Source organism: Schistocerca cancellata, chromosome 8 (genome assembly GCF_023864275.1).
Source record: "Schistocerca cancellata isolate TAMUIC-IGC-003103 chromosome 8, iqSchCanc2.1, whole genome shotgun sequence".
NCBI classification, from domain to species: domain Eukaryota; kingdom Metazoa; phylum Arthropoda; class Insecta; order Orthoptera; family Acrididae; genus Schistocerca; species Schistocerca cancellata.
In genome coordinates this window covers 237,834,559-237,860,271 of record NC_064633.1, presented here as the reverse complement: position 1 = coordinate 237,860,271, position 25,713 = coordinate 237,834,559, and positions in this window count along the sequence as shown.

The window sequence follows — 25,713 nt, the reverse complement described above, 5'->3', positions numbered from 1 at the left end:
GATGAATTCACAAAAGCAACAGAAACAATTCAGACCCAGAGTTGGGAGGGTATCAATGAAGCTTCATTACTACGTCCGAACGTGCGGCACCGAGCATAAAATGCAGAAAACACACCTGTTACTCGTTAGAATGTGATGCCCTTATTGAAACAAGAAAACAGGCAGGGTGAAATTGGCAATCACAGAAAACAGAAGAAAGCAGATTAAATGTCATTACACTTATAAAACTGGTAGATAAAAGTATGAAAAGGATTTAGAAGACTCGTGAAAACAAAACTCTTCTCCAAACTGATGAATAATTTACAGAAGCTATTACAGAACGTTCAAACAAAAGGTTATCAAGATACAAAGCTGCCACCCTCCAGTTCCGAGATGTGAACGGGATCATCGCTCACAATAATACGGAAAATTGCAAAATGCTAGAAAGCTACTTTTGAGAAACTCCTGAATTATCAACCGATACTTGGAAAATTTGAATCTATCCCAAATAATAGTGAGAAGCCGGATTCAGAACCACCAACGACTGAAGAACTACAAAAGGTAATTGCAGAACTGAAAAACAACGAAGTGTCTGGAGAAAACCAACTAGTGGCCGAACTATGGAAAACAACTGACAAAAATGCAGTTACATCCCTTCAACGTGTTTTCGTTAAAATCTGGAAAGAAACACATATCACTGCAGAATGGAGAACAGCTCTCATCCAACCTATCCACAAAAAAGGGTTAGACAGAACCCCAACAATTACAGAGGAACATCACTGCTAGATACATCACAAAAAATTCCTTCTAAAGTCATGTGGAACAGGACGGAGCCGCAGTTGGACCCGCAAATCGGGGAATACCAGGGAGGTTTTAGAGAGGGCGGGTCTTGCTTGGAACAAATACTAAACCTCAAAAAATTATGACGTACCAAAAATCAAGGGCAAAGACATATGCAATCTCACTCACTGATTTCAAAAAAGCATATGATTCGATTGAAGGCGAATCTCTATTAGCAGTTCTGGAAGAAATGCATATGATTCGATTGACAGAGAATCTTTATTAGCAGTTCTCGAAGAAATGCGTTTAGATATGAATACAACTAAAATCAAAAGCGAAATTTACAAACACATTTTGTAACCTCCCCGCAATAAAGTTAGTCAACATTAACTGAATAATAAAATGTACCAGTATGTTGTCTTCCCACAAAACTGAATAATAAAAATGAGCCAATCGTAACCTGCTTGCAAAATTAAAGAATAATAATGGCCCAAATGTAAACTCTCCACAAACATTAACGAATGAACATTGCTCATAAAACCCACAATAATGTTAATTAAATGATGAACCATGAACTGAATGTAACATCTCAACAGAAATAATTAAACCTGACAAATTTTATAAGGGCAGCTGCGCTGACCTACGGCCCTGTGAAATAATTAAACCAAAATTCTTACCTCAGTAAAACTGCATCTAAATCTGCTCTTATTTTTCGGCATAGCTTCGTGCAATGCTGACCTGTACTTAATTTTGATTGTTGGAGGGAATGCATAGGAAATATTATTTAACTTGAAATGAATCTTATTCTTTAAAAAAGTTACTTTATAGAAAGTTATTATTGGGGCATCTTTTTGAACAAATTAATTACAATTAACATACGTTATTAGCTGAACGCAATGCTGCTTCATTACCTTCTACAATATTACACATCGTCCACCACAATCCTGACCAGATTCGGAACAACAGCACGCCGACGACGCATGCCGACGCCCGCTCAGTACAACCGTCCACTCGCTACATGCAACTGCTCCAGACTGCCTACACGCTACTACTGACTACTACTGCAGACAGAGTACAACTCGCAACTGAACTCCCTCTGCCCACTCGGCACACACAACTAAACTCTCGCGCGGTCAACCGCAGACTAGCAACGATAAATAACTCTCTGGTCAGAGATTCTGTCATGCCTCGCCATCGCTGGTAATGAATACGTACGTGTACGTGTTTCAATTTTCCAAAGTTAAATTCGTGGGCAAACTGTCAGAACCCTTTAAAATAAAAACGAGTGCAACAGTGGGATGGGCTTTCACCGTTGCTGTTCAATTATGCGCTTGAGAAAGTAATCAGAGAACGGAACACAAATATAAAGAGTGATATAAGATGGGATTTCAAAAAGGAGAACGTTAAAGTAAATTTTATTGCCTTTGAAGATGATATTGCTCTGTTTGCCGAAACAGTGGAAGAAGGGTGAGAACAAATCCTTGAACTAAATAAACAAGCAGCTAAATTACGTCTTCACATCTCCTTCGAAAAAGCTAAGACGAAGACGGTCATCAAGAAATCACGTAAACATCTCAAAGCCCAAGAAGAAAAGATTGAAATAGTAAAAGAATTTAAATATCTCGGAGAATGCATTAGTTGGAACGCTGGGGAAAGCAAAGCAATGGAACCCAGAAAAGTAAAGCTGTGAGAAGGGGTCGCGACTTGTGCTTGGGTGGCTCAGTCGGTACAGCACTTTCCTGCGAAAAGCAAAGGTCCCGAGTTGGAGTACCGGTCTGGCACACAGTTTTAATCTGCCAGGAAGTTTCATATCAGAGCGCACTACGCTGAAGAGTGAAAATTTCATTCCAGAAAAAATAAACTTGAACTGGTCTTCTAACTAACAAAAAATACATACAACATAAACTCCCTTTCATGGGGCCCCAAAAAACTCATTACAAGACAGTGATTAAATCAGAAGCACTGTACGCAGCAGAAACACTAAACATAAACTTCAAAGGCCAAATGGAGAAACTTTAGAAAAAGGAAAGAAAATTTGTTGAGGAAAATCTTAGGACCAACATTCGAAGATAATAAGGTAGTATACTCTCTGCAGGGAAATGGAAAAACGTTCAGATACAATGCGAAAAGGAGCATAACTTTTTATGGGCATCTTCTCACAATGAACTCTAACAGATGAACCAAACAAATGTTTGACTTTTTCCGTAACCGCAAAACGAAACCCAACTGGCCCAAAGGAACTGAGAAAGACCTAGTAGAACTAAAGATTTCAGAAGAATCACTAATCGATCGAACAGAGAAATTAATTAGTACAGATCAAAATATGAGGTTCCAAGACAAATCTACACAAAAATGCAAACACATCATCCCAGAAGCAGAGAGGGAAAGTAGATCAGAAAAAATGAAGAAATACTGGGCACTGAGCAAAGAGTAACGCACGCACAAAAAATAATTGATTCAGCGCACCCCAAAGAGGGTGGAACGAAGGAAGAGAAAAAGAGTAGTTGAATTACATTTATTTGCAGAAAAATACCTGTAGATGTCATATAATTTTAAGAGGAAATTTCGCCACGAAACTTATATTCGTAAACTGGAAATAATTCGTCTACTCATTTACACTTCGTTAGAATTTCTTACTTCAGGGTTTCACATACAGTTCGAATTTATTCTGTGAGCACTCTCCAAATGTGTTGGTTCAAGGAATTAGATTAGCTGTTGGCATGAGGATGCGTGTGTAGTAACAGGCTAGGAGCGGAGCGCCATGTTTGGCCGACCCAGAGAGCATTAACACAATGCAAACATAACTACGGGACTGAGTTTCCCTAATGGCAGCAGGGTTGATGTACACCTACCACGAGACATTGCTGTCGAATCTTAGCACGGTGCAGTCGAAAGCTTTGCGCGGAACAGATGGTTGTATGTCGACTTCAGCTGTCTAGAGCAATATGTTGCAATCCTTTTATCTATTTTTAGACACACATTTCATGTCCGTAAATCTGGACCCGTTTCATCCATATCGAAGAGTCATTTTCATATCAGTTCGCAGCATGTAGGACCCTGTATGGCCCGGTCAAGGTGTGAGAATACTAAAGTAATTTTTGTTATCAACAATAATATCTCTAGGCATCTCCAGCATTATTACAAGGTACTATGAAGGAGAACACATCTTGGTTTGGCTGAAACAACCAGCACAAAAAATTCTCTCATGAGTGCAAAGACAGCGGTTACACAAAATAATTTAGGAAACTTCGCTGTTTACCCTGTATTCTGCATCTGCTGTGTCAGTAGAGAGCAGAGGGCATATTGAGGCAAGCCTTTGTGTTAGCGAAGTTAAATGAAGATATGTAACAAAATTAGAGACCGAGCTAGGTGACGCAGTGGACTCGCGTTCAGGACAACCGTTCAATCCTGCGTCCGCCTATCCTGGTTTAGGTTTTCCGTAATTTCCCTAAATCGCGTCAGGCAAATGCCGGGATGGTTCCTTCAAAAGGGCACGGTCGACTTCCATCCCCATCCTTCCCTAATTCGATGGGACCGATGACTCCGTCGGTTGGTCCCCTCCCCCAAATCAAACAACCAAAATTAGAGAACGATTCCCTTAGTAAACTGCAGTTGTTTGGCTTGAACATTTATTGTAATGTATACTACGAAGAATCTCTCAGCTGAAAGTATGATTTCCTCATATCAAATACATGTAAGAATTTTTGACCAAGAGGAAAAGTTTTCAGTTTAGACCTTTGTTACGCTGCTACCGACAAGGTGGTAATTAACAATGTACTGAAACCAATTAAAACTCCAAAGTGATATACAGGAGACCAGTAAGGAGTCGATGATGTCTCGGCTACTTTAGTATTTTATGTCGCATTCAAAATGAATATTAATTCTTCTGGTCCTAAGTGTACCTCACCTTGTCGTAGGACATTCCGCAGTCACACAGATAAAGTGTGAAAAAGAGTCCTCGTGTTGAATGCCTGTTATACTATGTTAAATGCGAGAGAACCGTAGTGGGGTTGTATGTCTGACTTCATGATCATGATCGGCCACTGTGCCCGGTCACCCTTTCACCTTCAGCCGAACTGGTACCGTGACTGGAGGTGACTTTCTTAGGTTACCCAATTTATGGTACTAAGAATATTTCTAGATTAGGGATCAAAACAGAAGCAGAATAGTTCATTTCCTCTCAACGCTCTCAAAGGACTCTCAACCTTGCTGTGATATTTTTCATGACTTTTTCTTGGCACACAACGCTTGAAATATCTATTTTGTTGTGGGAGACATGTACTAAATGTGCCTCCCATAAGACTGAACAGTAGCCTTTTCTACGGAGCTCCGATGGACATCCGCTGCTGTTCTCTACAAAAGCGCAAACCACGAAACTAAGGGAGAGCTACTTCGGCAGTCTTTCTACGTTGAAGATGTAACGTATTTCCGAGCTTTCCGAGGCGCAGTGAATAGCTATAACTAGATCTGAGGGCAAATAAATCTATCGTGGAATCGTATTTCTTGCCAATTCCAAAACAGATGGATGGCTCTCTTTTTAGAGCTTTAAGCAGATGGGTTCAACAAATTAACCAGATTTTCATCCAAACACGAATCAACAGTTATTGTTCTGTAATACCGCCCAAGACAAGTCTACTAGTACCAAACTTACGTCTTAACTTGAGAAAGAAATTCCTGAGTATGTACGTTTGGAGGACAATATAGCATGGCAGTGTACCATGGACTGTGGGAAAACTAGAACAGAAGAGAATTAAAACCTTTGAAATGTGCTGCTACATAAGTATGTGACAGTTAGATGGGCTGATGACATAAGGGAAGAGGCGGTTCTTCACATTCGACGAGGAAAGGGATGTATGGAAAACATTGACAAGAAGAAGGGACTGGATGAAAGGATATCTATTAACACATCAGGGAATAACTTCCATAGTACGAGAGGGTGCTATAGAGGAACACGGGGATTCTAATACACTCAGCAAATAAGTGACGGAGTAAGTTGCAGTTGATACTCTAAGGTGGAAAAGTTTTGGAAACGAATTCGTGGCGGGCCGTGTCAAAGCAGTCAGAAGACCGATGACTCATAAAAAAGAAATTACTGTTGTTGATACAGAAAACTGTTACCACAACACAGAAGTGTGATGCTGTCGATTACGTTTTCGGAGCTCTCTGCGTCCCAGCTTTTATCGACAGCACGAATGATCCAAGATCAGACCATCAAAGCACACCTACCTAATTCTAATCACGCTATCACTCTATACTTATGTACTAGCACACTCTCGTAATGCTGTTCGCTGTCACACCCACAAAGCTTATGCAGGCTACATGACAAATCAATGAAGCTCGTTTCTGTTGCTCCGTAGAAAAACAGACGAGTCGATTTTTCTTCTTTTTTTTTGCATCGCGTTCCATTATTTCATCTATCCTTATCTAGCTGTATACAAATCAGTCCCTAATAATCTTAGAAAGAACGGTACACTGAAATCTTGGCTACTTTCCTCCAAACAAGCGGAACAGGTCGCGAAAGTTCCGAATTAAATTATACCTTTTGCATGACAGTTGTGTCACATTCTGCACCTTAGCAGTCTGCCAGCACTTTTCTTTTTTGATCCTAAAGACAGGTTTCGTATGGAACTTCCGGTATATCTCACACAGTTTTGCTGTAAGTAAGTTGCAAAATATTTATGAAATATAGTGGAAGCAAGAAGGAGTTAGTGGTATTGAGAAAGCATGAAAATCCAGGTTTACTACTTACTGCTGTACTTGGGAAGTAAGATGCTCCGTAGGTTGTGAGACAGTATTCGATATTCTGTGCTCTGTAGAGACTGCCGGCGGAAGAGTCGAACTGCATAGTGTCCACTGCTAGCACTCAACTCTCCTCGCAGTCGTCCAGTGGTTTATCGATTTGGTTTCACGAGGAAGACTCCGTACTGCGGAGAAAAATATTCTTGGCAGTGCCGCCGTAAACATTGCCGCTATCGACGCGGGGAGGATTTTATTATGCATTGGTTGGTGGCGGAGGGAAGTGGTTCCCAGTTTACGGGCGGCCTGCAGGAATTGGGACCTTGGTTTAGGGGCCCGCCCGGGAAGCGGGCCTGCCATACAGCCTGATTGAAAGATGGCGTCCCTAGATAGCGGTCTGGCTCAAGGGCGGCCGGCTGCAGTTGGCGGGCGAGCCTTCTTCTGCCGGCGGCCGGCGGATAAACAGCCCTCCCAGGGACGGCTCCCGGAGGGCGCGAACAGCACCATCGCGCGACGCCAATAAAGGGGCCACTCGGTTGGCGGTAAACTCCAGTTACCATTATGGTAAAGAAGTCATTCGAGGTAAAAGGAGAGGTTTGGGTTTAACGGCCCATTGGCGACGAGGTCGTTAAAGCGACGTGACTTTATATATACGAACGTTACGAGAGATACTGTGGGTGCGCTGCTTTCAAAGATATGATTCGGCTTTCTCGAACGCACCTATAGATGTCTCTGTTGTCAAAGTGTTGTCATAGTTTAACATACCTCTTAGACTGCAATATAGTAGTGACTGTGGAACCCATTCATGCAGATGAACTAATGCAGCAACTCCTTGTATATTCAGCCAGTTTATACACTGCAAATATCGAAACTATGTCTGTCTTTTCTTTCACTGAAAGTAATGAACTTCCCACTTCAGACGTCTAATTTACATAGCGGTATGTACTATGAAAAGTACTTGAGAAGAAGCTCCCCCACTGTCAAATAAATGTGCTGGTTCCAACTTGTGCCAAAAATTGCAAAATCACTGCCAGAAAAGCATACTTCTTGCTTTGCTGTTGAGAAAAAACACCAGCCGGAGTATGACTTACGAATAGAACAATATATTTCTTTTGCATATGTGCTTTCGTTGAAGACATTCTTACTTGGAAAATAAGTCTCCTAAAATAACTAGCTTGTACATTTTCTTTTATCCTTTATTGGAGTCAGACGGTAGGACCAAGTCACCTTTTAATTCTCTATTAGGTGTCAGTCTTTTCTATGGTTTTTTTTCTGAGTGGTAGTTTGTTTTCAGCATACGATCAACTTGTTTTGAATATTCACTCGTATTTCCGTATTTCACGCTTGATTCGTAAATTATTGACAATGACAAATCCCAGAACCGTGATGACTGGGTGTTTTGTGATATCCTTAGGTTAGTTAGGTTTAAGTAGTTCTAAGTTCTAGGGGACTGATGAACATAGATGTTAAGTCCCATAGTGCTCAGAGCCAGCCAAATCCCAGAACCCCTTAGAAACGAAAATACGGTCAATGAAATTCTTTCTGATGGCAGGAAGCAAACCATAGTTTCCACATTCGCAGTTTTTCTTCCTTACCCACCACCCAATAGTTCCCTGCTGCACCACAGTGATATACAACTTATAACTTTGTCCTCTGCCATGCATCTTCAGAAACTTCAAACACTAATAACTCGTTACCTGACATTTAATATCAATAAATTGAACCTTTCGAGAGACCCTCAATGTGCTAGTGTTTTAATACAGCATTTATTTATAGGACATACGTTATAATGTGGTTACGATATGAAACACACGAAATACGAGCTTGGCGAAATCCAATATGGCCTCCCCTCGTGCGTCAGCCAAAGTATGTTTTTGAAAGGAGTGTAGCCTCAGAGTCTTCAAATGGCTCTGAGCACTATGGGACTCAACTGCTGTGGTCATTAGTCCCCTATAACTTAGAACTACTTAAACCTAACTATCTTAAGGACATCACACACATCCATACCCGAGGCAGGATTCGAACCTGCGACCGTAGCAGCAGCGCGGCTCCGGACTGGAGCGCCTAGAACCGCACGGCCTCCGCTGCCGGCCCTCAGAGTCTCTCGTAACTTATATGTAAATGAAGGCAAGTGTTAAGGATGCAACATAAATTCGGATTGGACAAATATGGAGCAGTAAACTAGAAGTGGTATTTTCAAACGTTCGTCCTGTCATTTTCTTTCAGCAGTTTTAGCAAATCATAGAAACAAATAAGAGGGGTAGTCATTAAATTTTAATTATCATCCTGATAATTAAAATCTGAAAGTAACGGTCAAATGTTTTGTGAAATATTTGTGAAATATTTGTCTAAAATTTAGACATAAAAAAATTCAGAGGAATACTTGATGCACCTCATTCCCTATAGTTGAGAGTTGGGGAAAGTGGCCAAGCTATGGTATTCCTATTTCATTAACTGAGTAGCAACAGATGAAAATGCATTGGAATGAATGATTACAACTACAGCTATTGAAGCGTAATATGGAATGGTTTAATCATCTTACAATCAAATTAAATACACTAAATAATTCCATTTTCACAAAGTGTCAAAATGGCAACTTAGCTTTAAACTCAAAAATAAGGGACATTCAAATGGTTCAAATGGCTCTGAGCAGTATGGGACTTAACTTATGAGGTCATCAGTCCCCTAGAACTTAGAACTACTTAAACGTAACCAACCTAAGTACATCACACACATCCATGCCCGAGACAGGATTCGAACCTGCGATCGTAGCAGCAGCGCGGTTCCGGACTCAAGCACCTAGAACCGCTCAGCCATAGAGGCTGGCTGAGAGGACTCAGACTTGCAACAAACTTTAAACATAATTTCACACCCTTACGAAATTTTTTCTGGCTGACGACCGCCACTAAATCTTCGCTGTTCATGCAGTAAAACTGCCACAAAAAGCATGACATCTTAATTTGCTACTTCTTCATTACTAACTGTATTCGCGACACTGACACATTTTTCATACAATATTGACATATATCACTGATATACCTAAAAAGTTACATCATCGTACGACATTTGTTTCAGGTAATATGACATCATAAACACTGAATGCGTGAAAAACTACAGCATCATGAAAGACGTTTGAATTTATTACTTCGTTGCTAACTTTATTCGAAACAATTTACGTAGGCAGTGTCCCAATATGCCGCTGAGAATACCTACAAATATATGTCATTGTACGACTCATAGTTCAGGAGATATGGCGTCACTTACTGAGATGCGAGAAAAAACTACTGCATCATGCAAGTGGTTGTTATTTTATTACTTGTCTGGTACGAACTCTATTCGCAACACATTTCGCAGACAGTATCCACATATGTCGTTGAATGTACCTACAAAAATGTAGCATTGTACGAGACATAGTTGAGGAGATGTGACATCAAACACTGATGTGTGTGAAAAACTGTCGCAACGTGCACAACGTTTAAATTCTTTACTTCTTTGCAACTAATTCTATTCGCAACACACTTCACAGGCACTATTCACAAATGTTGCTGAATGTATGTACAAAATTATATCGTTGTACGACACACCGGTCAGGAGATATGACGCAAGAAACATTGAGCTGCGAGAAAACGAAACTACAGGTCGATATTCTCTAGAGACATAGACGAAATATGTGTACAAATACGGGTGAAATATGTTAAACACAGCTGAAATATATTTGACATGTACATAAGCTAACAAAGCCACAGGTAAAAAGCTCATCCTAAGCCACTGAAACGACTTCAATCAAATTTGGTGTACACATTAGTTATAGTCTGGAAATAAATACTGTAGGTGTAAGAATTACCAGATTCCTCTTGGGGTGAGTGTGATAAGATGGAGAGAGAATGAAAGACAAGGAGATGGACAGAGAGCAAGAGGGAAGGAGAAAATAGACTATTAGGAGATTGGAATAAATATATACCCGGGCAATGCACTACATATGTAGTGTATTAATAAAATTTGAAATACTCCATAAAACGCGCATCACTCACCGAGTAGTTTACACACTGAATTAAATGAAATCATTTAATAAAAGATGAAACAGTGGTCAGGAACTATGCTGCCGCATTTCAAGAGCAACATCGTGTCATTGTTGTTATATATTTTCTGTCGTTTCAAGGAGCTATATCTGGAAATGAGTTTCAGTTTACACGAAATATTAAATTGGTTATCACCTCTGGAGGCCAGTTTTAAATCGATAAATGCTCTAAACGGAAAATAAAACACTATTGTAATATCTTAGGCTCATGGGATGCCTAGAATGCTTGAGTCAGTTAGCTCTTGACCGTTCTTAATCGCCATCTACAGCAGTCTGTACACAGGACGATGTTAATCCTCTCTGAGCATTGCACCACCATCTGGAACGTCCAGAGAAAAAAAAAACTACAGTACTATTACTCTCTGTGGGGCAGGTAACTAAATATTTATCCGGTGAACTAAAACATCAGTCAATTTTTTTTCAATCAACTTAACTGTAAAAATAAAGAAGCTGATTCAAAATAGGTATCTGTGATTGTGATACGATATAACTCAACGATTGGTGTTACAGATTCATCGTAAAAGAATGCGGAAGAAAACATTTACGAACATGGTAGTCCCATCCAAAACAAAACAGAAACTGAGAATTAAGTACTATGATATGGAAGAGGAAGGGTTCAAATGGTTCAAATGGCTCTGAGCATTATGGGACTTAACATCTTAGGTCATCAGTCCCCTAGAACTTAGAACTACTTAAACCTAACTAACCTAAGGACATCACATACATCCATGCCCGAGGCAGGATTCGAACCTGCGACCGTAGCAGTCCCGCGGTTCGAGACTGCAGCGCCTAGAACCGAACGGACACCGCGGCCGGCAAAGAGGAAGGAAACCTGTGAGACTGTACTACGAATACGCCAGCCATTTAGGAAGCCGACATCTTGGTTGCAATTCAAAGTTTTCAGTTTGAAAGCGGGCCACATGACATATTAAACAGATCGAGAATGACACGAGAAAATCAAAGGTTTCTTTCATCTGAGCAAGGCTGTGTCCTATTTCCTACAGAAAAAGGGAATATATGCTGGTGATAACACGATAAGTGTTCAGGATGTGGTCGATGTTATGTCGAGCACACTGTAAGGTTGGCATATGCGCTTCACTCGTTCTTCATGGCTTTTAACCAACATATGCCTTAGAATATCAGCACGTGGCTTAAGAATCTGATTCCTGAGGTGTGCAGTCAAAGCACACATGTCCCCATGAATAGAAATCCAATGGTTTTTAATCCGAGGAATGTGACGGACACTCCACCGGACATCTACTACTAAGACATGTCTGCGAATAGTGGCTATCAACACTGCTGTACAAAATTTAAGCACGAAAGTACCTTTCGGATGATGTGTTACTGCCAAGTCACATAGCTCGATGAAACTTGGGTGATGCATGGAAAAAAACTGCTACAGTATGGTACAGAAGGTAACTCAAAGAAATACGCTAAGAGACTTGCAGAAATGACACTTTTATCCAAAAACAATAATTACACTGAACTCACTGCAGTTCGTGATGGTTCCCTGGAGAGTACGAAAGGCTTTTAATATGGCTTGGGATCACCACAGACAGCAATGCAGTGCTCTCCCCAGCGCGTCCCACATGTTTTCGATGTGATTTAACTCGGGTAACTGGCAGGCCAATCCATTCGTCAAACATCCTCTCGTTCCAAGAGCTCATACAGCTGTGTTGTTCGATGAAGTCAGGGTCGAATGCACCTGCGAAAAGATACACATGGGGAAGGAATGCAGAATCACAATAACGTTTGTAGGTGCGCGTAGGTATTTCAAGATTTGGAGATCGGTAGGCCCTTTCAACATTATTTCTCTCCTCACCATAACGATCATTTTCGACAATGCTTGACGTACCCCCATATTGAGAGAGGTGACAACACGTAATGCAATCAGAAACATTATCGAACGTAATCGGTTTGGTGGCGCACTTATTATGGTCTGGGGAAGCATAATGCTGCATGGGCGTGTTGATTTCTAAGTCTTTGAATACGCTGCACTCACGTGTCAACATTATTCTGAAACTGTACTCCATCTCCATGGGCGTCTTTGCAGGGGTGCAATCTGCAATTGGACTGGCCTCTCCATTCCCCGTCTTAAATCCCACAGAGAATATGCGGGATGCCTTGGGGACACTATTGCAGCACGCCTGCATGCCTCAAAGACCGTCGTGCAGTTGTCATCTGGGTTGAGGGATGGGACGCGCTACCACAATAACTCCACGACGTTGTGGCCAACATGGGAGCACGTTACTGAGGATGCATGCTGTGCGTGGTGATCACACATCCTATTAAACACCATGTACAGCCTTGTGTAACGTCCAGGGAACCATCATAAACCGAGGTGACTTCACTGTAATTATTGTCTTTGAATAAAAATGTAATTTCTGTTTGTTTCATTGCGTATTTCTTTCCGTTACCTTCTGTACTATGCACTGGCAGTTATTTCCACGTATGATCCAAGTTTCATTGAGAATGGCCGTGGAACAACGTGCGAAAGTTACTCTGGTCCCGAAGTTTTGCACACAAGAGTATGCCCAGTATGCTTTTATTGAATATCGCACTTTAAAGCTGAAGGAATATGTCTCGTCTTCGTACGACTGGGACGACAACAGACCTTCGTTTAACAAATGCAGGTAACGGGCCTCTGTTAGTGTACCATGGATTAAGAAGTGTCCAACAATACGAGAACCCCAAATTCCACACCAAACTGTTACTTTCGTTGCGCCAAATACGTTAGATGGGTCCAGACACTGAAGGTTGATTCTGACCAGTTTCTCTGATTCTGTTTATTTACCTCTCAATTGATGCAGAAATTATCTTCATCCATAAGTATTACATCATAGGGGAAATGGAAGTATTTGTCCAGCTTCTGTGTCATGCCTTCCACAACCTCCCGCCGGAGGTTCGAGTCCTCCTTCGGGCATGGGTGTGTGTGTTGTTCTTAGCGTAAGTTATTTTAAGTAGTGTGTAGGTCTAGGGACCGATGACCTAAGCAGTTTGGTCCCTTAGGATTTCACACACACTTGAACAACCTTCCACAACCTGAATTGGCTATACGGATCATCGTCGTTGAGATGATGTAACATCTGCATTTTGTAAGGGATCCGTTTATGTGTGCCCAAAATCTTTCTTACTGATGTGCTCCTGACCCCGTTTTCCTGCTGGATGAGGTGGGCACTAAGCTCTGGACTCTTAGCTGAACGATGCCAGAACAGCGGTTGATGTTGCTTCAGCCGTAATTGTTTCCCATCGTCCAGCATTCGTCGGAATTCCGTGAGAAATTTCTTCATCACACTGTAAATAATGGATAGTCTGTCTCGGTGGCAGTGGTTGAAATCCTCTTTGATAACACAGGTATTCCTCTCTCCTGATATCAACATGATCTCGATGCGTTCGTCTTACGTTAACGCCACAGCTTTCACGTCACCTGTAAGAAATAAACAACTGTCGTAACTCGAGAATGAATAAAGCTATGATCAAATTAAAGGCACCTCTTTTTATGTCACTTGAAGCCCGTTCCATTGAAAAACTGGGAGTTGTATCCAAAATAGCGTCTTGAGAATAGCTGCCATGTTGCTAACAGCCAGTCAAGTTTTCCCCTTTCCTACTGGTATGCACAAAAACGGCATGCACAGAAATGTAATTTTTCGGTACTTATACTCCCTGTTCTTTTGGTGATAAAGGTAGAGTTAAGTGTTTTGAATAGCCCCTCGGTCTAGGGACCATTTGTATACCCAACAGAAGGATCGTCTTAGTGTCAGTATCCCGCAGTACGGGGTCAAAGTAGGAATATTACATACTTTCTCCTGCTTAGACAAATGGCGGTAATCTGTTAGTTCTTTTTGCATCTAATGTGGTCTCCGATGGACTTGACGGGACCGATGGAGACAGCATTAATTCATAGGCAGTTCCTCGGAACCCCACAAAAATATTTCTTTTATTGTACTTTCACCGTCAGCAGTAGACAAAAACCCAGCTGAGAATTCCAAGTCGGCTATCCACAATAAATGGCTGTAATTTTTACTGTTTATTCCTAAGGTCTCAATCTCGAATAGTTTAGGAAACTTTCTTCATTTCTTTATCTGTTTCTGCGATACAGAGATTCAAAGTTACCCTACTTGTGAAAGTGAAAAAGCACGTAAAATCCGGAGTGAAGCGAAAACGTAGTATATAAAGGAACTTACTACGGAGAAATATTCTACATCTACATCTACATCGATACTCTGCAAATCACATTTAAGTGTCTGGCAGGGGGTTCATTGAACCACCTTCACAATTCTCTAGTTTTCCAATCTCGTATAACGCGCGGAAAGAAGGAACACCTATATCTTTCCATACGATTTCTGATTTCCTTCCATATTTTATCTTGGTGATCGTTCCTCCCTATGTAAGTGGTTGTCAACAAAATATTTTCGCATTCGCAGGAGAAAGTTGGTGATTGGAATTTCGTGAGAAGATTCCGTCGCAACGAAAAGCGCCTTTCTTTTAATGATTTCCAGCCCAAATCCTGTATCGTTTCTGTGACACTCTCTCCCATATTTCGCGATAATACAAAACGTGCTGCCTTTCTTTGAACTTTATCGATGTACTGTAAAGTGTCTCCATTGGCACCGGGACTTCTTATTGTAGTCCTGAAGCACATGTAAAATTATTTTGCACATAGAATCCGGTATGACGTGCGAAGTTAGTTTTGCATTGTTTCGATTTCACATAAGTAAAATAGCTAAATTTTACCGACCAGTACATTTCGTTTCATATGAGTTACATGCACTGCTGCAGTAGGAAAAAGAAGGGTATCAGCGGAAAAAGGATCCTACTGGAGCACAAAAAAATGTGAAAATGTTCCTCTTTATTTAAAATAGTCTGACTGAAAAGTGGGGTACCAGCTACCTCATTCTACTTTCCTCAGCGGCTTTAAAAATTGTCCCAAAAATTTTGGCATCCGAACGTATTTGCGCTTTTCTTTTACTGAAAGTGAGGAACACAGAGGCAGTGCCAAAGTGATGGAAAAGTAATCAATACGGGAATAGTAGACAGTATTTGTACTATAGAAAAAGCGAAAGAGACAATGGCAGTGCGAGAGAAAGAGAGGAACAGAGCGGCAGTGAAACATGACTTTGAAGGGACGGAACCGGGGGAAGAGTGAAGGAGGCATTGCCAAGGGAGGGGGGGGGGGAGGGGGGAAGGACCAGGAGAAACGAATGAGGAAGTGAGTAGAGTCAGTGACACTGAGCGACACAGTACATGACAATGACAAGAAGAAGAGAGAGACAGTGACAATGAGATGATACAGTAGCAGTAGGAAGGAAGGAATGAGATATTAGCAGTAAGAGAGGGCAAGAGGGATACAGCGACAATGAGAGGAGACTGTAGTAGTAGGACAGAACGAAGAGGACAGTGACATAGGAGACAATGACAGAGAGACACAAGGAGATAATAACAATAAGATGGACTGGTCGAGTGAGTGAGAAAGGGCAAAAGGGAATGGAAGGATGTTAGAGACTTACACCGATGATCTGGTGAATGTGAATGCGTTACAGTTATGAGACCTTGTGAGAGTTTGAGGTGACTTGCCTATTAAAAAAAACCGCGAATACGCAGGTATGCCAAGAAATGGTTCAAATGGCTCTAAGCACTACGGGACTTAAATATCTGAGGTCATAAGTCCCCTAGACGTAGAACTACTTAAACCTAACTAACCTAAGGATATCACACACATCCATGCCCAAGGCAGGATTCGAACCTGCGACCGTAGCAGGCATGTCAAATTTTTGGAATAAATTTTAAATGTACTGAGGAAGGTAGAAACAGGCAGCTGGACCCCCACTTTTCAACCATAGCCTTTTAAATAAACAGGACCATATTCACATTTTTTTGCACCAGAAGGAGCATTTTTCCGCTGGTCTCATGTTACACGACTTTAAATTCCTGTTTATCCACTTGTTTTTGTGCTAGAAGCTTGGTTTCGCAGCTATGGACAAGCCTATACAGGCTTAACATTAATAAAACTGACATATTGCAGGATATTGTAGAACCCGGGCCATCAAATTTGATGTACGCACAGTCCATCGCCTCCCTCTCTGCACGTTCGTCCTTCTGAAAGTACCCATGATCATGATCACAAAAACCCCAAAAAAGGGCTTGTAATGTTGTGTGAAGTGGTTAGTATCCGTGAGGGTACTACTTTTGATATAGCAGTGCTTTGTCATACACAATTTCCGTCTCGGCTTTTTCCCAACGTGAATACCTGACCATTCTGCTGCCTCCAGTAAGCTGCGTCAACCACACAGCCAGAAACGCACAAGGGACACACGGTACGTGGTCAGAGCAAGTTTCATCCGTCAGCTCAGTTTACCGTGGCAAAGATGCATTTCTGCACACATGTTCATAGGACCTTTTATTCCTCCGTTTCCTGCCGTCCGTGCAGTTTGTCGCTTTTATTAACGTTGACCTTATAGAATGATACGACGAGAATAATGTTTCAGGGTGTCATGCAAATTGTAGGACATATATCTGTCATTCATAATTAAACAGGCATTTGCTGTGTTATTCGAACAGTTCCCACGAAAAAGCGTCAGCTATCTAGAGGTTGTTTAATTCTTAAGAGTGCAAGATGACAAACGCTACGCAGCACGCGAAAAGTGTTTTTTTGGTATATCAATATTCATATCACGTTGCTGACTAAAGTTAAGGGTTAATCACGAACACAATAACTCTTGAATTTTACTGTGTACGTCGTAAGCCAGGATCAAATAACTTTACTGTCGTGACGACTGAGAGGACATGGCGAACGTCTGTTCTCAGCTTCGCTTGAGTCAGCGTGATGGCGCTTGCTTGCCACGAGGACGTGACGCGAATTTTGTTGGCAGCCAGCAATTATTCAATACCGGCGCCGCGGAGAAAGCAGATACACTACGATTCGTGGAGAGAGATCCGTTCCTGAGAGAAATAAACGTTTACGTACTTTGTAAAACTGGCTAAGTTTCACGGAAGCTCGAAATTAAGTGCGGACGTCAGTGCTTGTAATAGTTTCCGCAATGAATCATTGTCTCAAAATATGCTAGAAAACCCAAAGAGATTCTGGTCGTTTGTAAAGTACACCAGTGGCAAAACAGTTAATACCGTCACTCCGCGATACTGATGGACGTTTTACCGATGATGGCGCCACTAAAGCGGAGTTACTAAAAACAGTTTTCCGCAACTCCTTCACGAAAGAAGACGAAGTAAATCTTCCAGAATTAGAAACCAGAACAGCTGTTAGTATGAGTGACATAAAAGTAGATACCTTAGGTGCTGCGAAACAACTCAAATCACTTAAGAAAGGAAAGTCCTCCGATCCAGATGGTATACCAATCAGGTTCCTTTCAGAGTATGCAGACGCAATAGCGCCTTTCGTAGCAATCATATACAACCGCTCACTTGACGAAAGATCTGTTCCTAAAGACTGGAAAGTAGCACAGGTCACACCAACATTCAAGAAAGGAAACAGGAGTAACCCACTGAATTACTGACCCATATCACTGACTTCAATATGCAGTAGGATTTTGGAGCATATACTGTACTCGAACATTATGAATCACCTTGAAGAGAATGACTTCTTCATACACAACCAACAAGGATTCAGAAAATATCGTTCTTTATTTCCGTGAAGTAATGAGTGCTGTTGGCAAGGGATCTGAGATCGATTCCATATTCCTAGATTTCCAGAAGGCTTTTGGTACCTTTCCCCACAAGCGACTATTAATCAAATTGCGTGCATATGGAATATCGTCTCAGTTGGGTGACTGGATTTGTGATTTCCTCTCAGAGAGGCCACAGTTCGTAGTGACAGACAGTAAATCATCGAGTAGAACAGAAGTGATATCTGGCGTTCCGCAAGGTAGTGTCATAGGCTCTGCTGTTCCTGATTTACATAAATTCCAATTACAAAATGATCTAGAGACAATTTCTGTGTGGTGCGAAAAGTGGCAATTGGCACTCAACAAAGAAAAATGCGAAGTCATCCGCATGGGTACTTAAAGAAAACCGATAAATTTTGGGTATACGAGAAATCGCACAAATCCAAGGGCTGTCAATTCGACTAAATACCTAGGAATTACAGTTACGAGCAACTTCAATTAGAAAGACCACATAGATAATACTGTGGGGAAGGCGAAACAAAGACTGTGCTTTGTTGGCAGAACACTTCTAAGATTCGACAAACCCACTAAAAAGACAGCCTACATTACACTTGTCCGTCCTCTGCTGGAATATTGCTGCGCGGTGTGGGATCCTTATCAGGTAGCATTGACGGAGGACATCGACAAAGTGCAAAGAAGGGCAGCTCGTTTCGTGTTATCGCGCAATAGTGTCATTGATATGATACTCGAGTTGGGGTGGCAGTCATTGAAACAAAGGCGGTTTTCTTTGCGGCGAGATCTATTTACGAAATTTCAATCACCAACTTTCTCTTCCGAGTGCGAAAATATTCTATTGACATTCACGCACGTAGGGAGAAATAATCATCACAATAAAATAAGAAGCCGGCCTGGGTGGCCGAGCGGTTCTAGACGCTACAGTCTGGAACCGCGCGACCGCTGCGTTCGTAGGTTCGAATCCTGCCTCGCGCATGGATGTGTGTTACGTCTTTAGGTTAGTTAGGTTTAAGTAGTTCTAAGTTCTAGGGGACTGATGACCTCAGAAGTTAAGTCCCATAGTGCTCAGAGCCATGTGAACCATTTGAATAAAATAAGAGGAATCAGAGCTCGAACGGAAAGATTTATGTGTTCCTTTCTCCCACGCGCCATTCTAGAGTGGAATGGTAGAGAAGTAGTATGAAAATGATTGGATGAACCACTGATGCCAAGCATTTAGTGTGAACTGCAGAGTAACCATGTAGATGTAGCTGTATATGTAAGCACAATAGAGTCATTGTCTATTCGAGATGAGCAACATCAGAAAATTATTTATGCTGTATAGTTAGAGCTTATATCGGAATTACATATGAAAATGCTGACTGAAAGGCACGGAATGTTTAGTAACAAAGATAAAGTAAATATCTAAAAGCAAGGTAAAATACTTTACTTTCTGCAGCTAAAAGGACCTAATGTAAAATAGGGTTTTCTAGATTTCGTGAGAGATGGAACAGTCGGAAGCCTTATATGAAAAGTCAAGGCTACTATGGTACAACGCTGTTGATATGATATTCTAAGAGGATAATTAGATGATCTGATATGGAAAAACGAACAAAAGGGTTTATTTGGATCAGTGTCGTTATTTAGCCAACCTTCAGAATTATTACTGCTACAGAAATGAAAACGTAAACAGTTAAGAAAGGAGGAGTTTCCAACCGATACAATATGTATCTTTCCTTATTTCATCCGGTCTTCGCATTTCTTCATAAGTACTGCTACCAACAACCTCTGCCGAGGTCGATACCCCGTATCCGGCGAACCTGGACGCCATCTTTAAGTATCTGGGGAGCTAGCGGTCTCTGGTGGAGGAACAGTAGAGGTGACAGTTGGGCCGAGGGTTTGGTGGAGTCTTGGAGAGCCAGCACTATGGCCGAGCGGTTCTAGGAGCTTCAGTCTGGAGCCGCGCGACCGCTACCATCTCAGGTTCGAATCCTGCCTCGGGCATGGACGTGTGTGATGTCCAGGTTAGTTAGGTTTAAGTAGTTCTAAGTTCTAGGGGACTGATGACCTCCCATAGTGCTCAGAGCCAGTTGAACCATTTTTTTTTTTTTTTTTTTTTGAGTCTTGGAGAGGAAGGCGCACAAGGCGGAGAGTACTCGTTGTGGGTTAGCGTGGCTAGCTTTCCCTGTGTGCGCTTGTTCCAGTAGCGTACACCGTGTGTTGACGCTGTCGGCATAGAGCTCTGCGGCAATTATTGCCGCATTCAGTCGTTACTAGTGTATTCCGGCCGGACCATTTGACGAGTTTTTGCATGTCCATCCTTCTGATTGGAGGTTTGAGGGTCTTCAGCCGTTCACTCATATAATAAGCGCTTCAGTACAGCATCTTGAGGCCTTAGCTCACGCTGAGGGGGTAATCTCCAATCGTATACACGATTCATCAGTGGGCAACATCTGTGAACTAGTTTCCGCAGACTACCTGTAAGAAGGATGTTGCATCTTCAACCGTCAACTATCAACTTGTATCTTAGACACCTTACCAATTGCAAATTTACTAAGTTATCACCCGTGGCTACTGGCTGCTGCACTGTTAGTGGGCAGCTGCTTGCCTTAGTGGGTTTGTAGCGAATTTATATGGGGTAGGCGATTTTTCCATGGCCTATTCAGTTTTGAGTTTAGATTTTCCCTGGGCTGTATCCGGACTTGACACGTATTTTGGGCAGAAGCACTTTTATTTCAGCTTTGCCCCTTTGGTAAGATTCTCCTTTTTTTGGAATGCTCATAAGTCCGGGGTCCATGCCGTGGATGCGGGGTATAGGGAGTTTGACTTGGTGCGTATGGTGCCGGAGGATGCCCATGAAGTTTGTTCGATACTGAAGCAATTCTCTCATGTCCTTATGGAGAAATTGAGTGTGACAAATAAAATCGAAAACCGCATTGCAATCGCCCCACCGCCAGTACGTCCGAAAATGAAGGTACTGCGTCAAAAAGTAGAGAAGATTTCGGCGGAAGGGGTTATTCGGCTATCCATTTCGATCTACGCTTCTTCCATTTTTTTTGTAAAAACATAAAGGAGGAGATTGGCCTGTCATTGATAACTGCAAACTATTAGCACATACGCAGAACCAGCTGATACCTGACACACTTATTAACAAACTGACAATAACAAGGTCGTTCTGAAATCGGTCACCTTACCAGATCTGCACCATTGTTCTTCGAGGTTTTCTGGGGCAAAGTATTTTACCATCATGGACCTCAACCAAATCTATTATCAAATTCCCCTGGCAGAGAAATCAGAAGCTGCGACGGTATTTGTTACAGGATGGAACTTCATGAGTTCAGTTGTGTCTCTTTCGTGTTGTCAAATTGAGCTGCGGTCCTGTCCGACTTGCTCGATTCTGTTTTGGGTGATATCAAGTTCCAGTTTGTTTACAAAAAATACCCCAAAAGTACAAGGAATTTCTCGGGAAATAAGCCAGATGGTAATTTAATATTATTCATTAAGATTACCTTGATTCAGAAAATTAGAATAAGTTCCGCTTTCAGTCATACAACAACTTTATGTAAATTATATACTATGACAGTTCACATACTGAAGATCGATCTTCAAGTGTTACTTTTCGAACAACATTCAAATGTAGTGTTTTTAAAATTTATTCCTTGCGTCTCATGTTAACAGAAAGATGTTATTTGTAGTACAAACAACGAATTTTATGATAAAGGCAGGTTATTGTTATGGACAGAAACTTATCTATTTATAGGTATGTAAACTAGCTCGAGGAAATAAAAAAATGATATAACCTGGCCCAGAAAGAAGTTGAAAGGTAATTTGAGGACACAACGAAGTATGAGTACAACTTGTCAAGAACCCAAAGTCTGGAGTTTTTGTTCAGAATTGCTAAGACAAAAGTGTTCGCTGTGTTTGAAAGTCTGAGCTTAGAGGAGAGAATACAAAAATCCTACCAATTATCTGAAATTTTTAAGTATTTAACATAGGTCCATTTGCGAAGTTGCTGAAAAAGTGACAGCAATAGAATGCAGTCATCTCATTTAGCAACTTTACTGGCAGCTTAAATTTGTGTAAATACATTTCGAGCCCTTCTGGTATAGCGAGCATTTTGTTTTTAACTGTGCTACTAGACAATACTGAAGGTTTAACTGGTTTCGTACATTCTGTGGCCATGTGTCACACATGATTGTATCTATAGGTGATATGTTGAAATGATTCTGACTAAATACGTTAAGATATTTCTTGAAGAGGTTATTAATTCTTCTTTAAGTTGACCTAAGTAATATGAAGAAGAATCTTCACAGCCAACTTTACGTATACCATTGTTGGCTTTTTTTTATCTACGTGTGATCTTGTCTTATGCAACCTAGTCTATGCCTGGCGTACAATCCTAAGCAAATATTTGGTTTTCTCAATAACCTGACAAATTTCTGAGACATTTTGCCGGTAGGCATATGTTGTAATAGGGTTATTGTCAATAGCCTTGCCCTTTTCCTTAGATAAGATAAATGATGTAAATAAATTGTTAATAAGTGTGTCAGATATCAGCTGGTTCTACATATGTTCTAATAGTTTGCAGGTATTGCTGGAGATGATGATCTGTTCATGAGACTGCGCGTACTCTGTGCAACATATTAATAAATTCTGCGGTTTTTTTGTGCCTGAGGGTAATGTCATGTGAATGACACTACCAAAGTTATCATTAAATCAGAAGCTGGTTGTGCCGTTTTTATTTGTAAATCATAGATACAAAAGTTAATAGATTTCTCGTCTTCGTGTTTTGCCGTAATACTGATTTTGTGTAACTCATTAAATTCCGTAATCAGCTAATGAATTTCACCATTGGTCCCATCAAAGACATTTAATATATAGTCCACATATAGTCTTCGAATACGTTTACCGGACAGTTGAAGGGAGTGCAAACGTCGTACCGACATGTTTGTTACCCTGGAATCACCAGCTGGAGTCTGTAGTGTATGTGTATTTGCTCTAAAGAGGTACTGGGAAACCATGTAAAACTATGTCTTATATTATAAGTAATCTGATGCAAATTAAGTACGAACAAAAGAACATGATATAATCAGAACCAGCCGAATGAGGCAGTGCAGTTGTTAACATACAGACCTCATTTTCCAGAGAACATCATCTTCTCCGTCTAGCAGTCTTGATTGGGATTTAATTTAAGATAAACGCTGAGATGGTTTCTTCAGTAAGAGCATGTTTAATCACCTGTCCTATACTTCAAAACCATCCTTGTATGTTCTTTATATCTCTCTGTCTGAACTATTTATTTTCAGAATCGTTGACTATGTCATCAGTCAGGATTGTTCGAAACTCGCAATACGTACAGAAGAAATATCAAATTTTAAGCACGTATAAGGATGTTTTACCATACATATATCAATCACAATATCTTCCCCAATGGATGATTTCATATCTAGCAAAAAATATGCAGAAAGCTACACTTATTAATTCAACCTTTGTAGTCAGGGAAGACTCCGCTGGGGAGAAATCACATTTAGAATTCCCCAAGTCTTTATCTTAGGTACGCCATTGATGTCTGACTTATATACGACAAGCAGAATTAGTTCTTTTTGCGGATGACACTTGTAATCAATCAAAACATGCATACAACAACAGAACACATGGTAAAGAATGTTCCTAACAGTGGCATTGACTGGTTTTCTGCGAGTGATCCACTCTCAACTTTAAAAAGACACCACTTGCTCAGTCCTGCTCATATAGAGATTACTTCGATGATAAGTGTAACACTCTGGGAGGAAATAACAAAGAGGGTGGAAAATTAAAGAAAAATCTTTGTGTCCTTATTGATGAGAGTTTAAACTACGAAAAGCAAGTTCTAAAACAGCTTAGTTGGGCCACATTTGCACCCAGAATCACTGCAAATCTTGGAGAGAGACAAACCAGTAATATGACGTATTTGGCGTATTTTCATTCAGTAGTGTTTTCGGGTAACTCTTCTTGAAGGAAGAAAGTATTCATTGCTCAAAAACGTGCTGTAAGACTAATATGCGGTGGTCACCTGCGATCATCTTCTAGACATCTGTTTCAGGAGTTGGGCTTTCTGACAACTGCGTCACAATATATTTATTCTCTCACGCAGTTGTAAATAATCAGCAGCATTTTAAAGGGAACAGTGACATAGCTTACACCATTACAATACCAGAAGGAAAAACAACATTCACTACTCCATATTAAGACTGCCCTAGCATAAAAAGTGTAGCGTAACTAAAATTTTTGGTCATTTGCCCAGTTGTATAAAGAAATCTGACAGAGAGAAAAGCATAATTTGAACAAAAACTGAAAATGGTTATCCTTGACAATTCCTCCTATTCTGTAGAAGACTTTTTATACTGTAACGTGTAGAAGGTGGTGGGTAGTACTTAATAAATTACATCTGTATTCTCGGTAATAATAGTAAAACTCTATAAGTGTTTAACATGTAGCGTTATTTGAAAAATTTACTCGGTATGTGAATGTAAAATGACTCGTTCCACATCATTACGACTTATTGTGCAAATGATCAAGGAACATGAAACTAAATAACTAAATAAAGGCTGTAAAAATTGAGGCATTACTTATTGAAGGAGTCTCCATCATAAAAGTTCTGAACGTCACAGCGAAGAATATCAAGAAATTTTGGTAAAGAAAAGGCAAGATTAGATATAGAAGTAAGGTGAATAATTTAAGGAAAATATTTGGAAGCGAGTGGGAAAAGCAAAGTAGAAATAGCTAAGGAAATAAAATTTTTAAATATCGATATTATCGATGAATTTTCTGAAATTGTTGGTCTGGAAGATAGTGAGACGTGAGCGATAGGAGACAGTGACGGGGGGGGGGGGGGGGGGGGAGGGAGAGGGGTGGAAGAATAAACTGTTTGCATTTGAACAAGCGTATTGCAAGGTATAAAGTAGTATGGACAAACACGATATGCACTGATGAGCTAACGGACAAGAATGAAACAAGTCTAACCAGAAGGAGAGGCAGATTCGTAATGTAAGTGCAAATGTGTGCCAGTTAATACGGTAATAAAGCAGCAGTAGATGAGATTATTAAAATACATTGACAGCTGCTATTGCAGATATTCAGTGATGAAGAAATTTTTTTCGTGAGCAAAGAAATGGAGTGTGACTTTGAAGCAGAAAATCAACTCGGTTGTAATGATAAAAGCTTATCCTGACTTTTCAAAGCGTAAACCTAAGGCTCAGGCTGATGGTTATAAAGTCTAATGACATGTGGCGGTAGTGCAAAGAGGTATGCCACGGTGGCGTCTACCGTGAACTTGCTTAAAATTCATGCATTAGCCCACGAAAGTTATAAGATTAGTCAATGCAAATTACTCAAAAAATGGCTCACATGGCTCTGAGCACTATGGGACTTAACATCGATGGTCATCAGTCCCCTAGAACTTAGAACTACTGAAACCTAACTAACCTAAGGACATCACACAACACCCAGTCATCACGAGGCAGAGAAAATCCCTGACCCTGCCGGGAA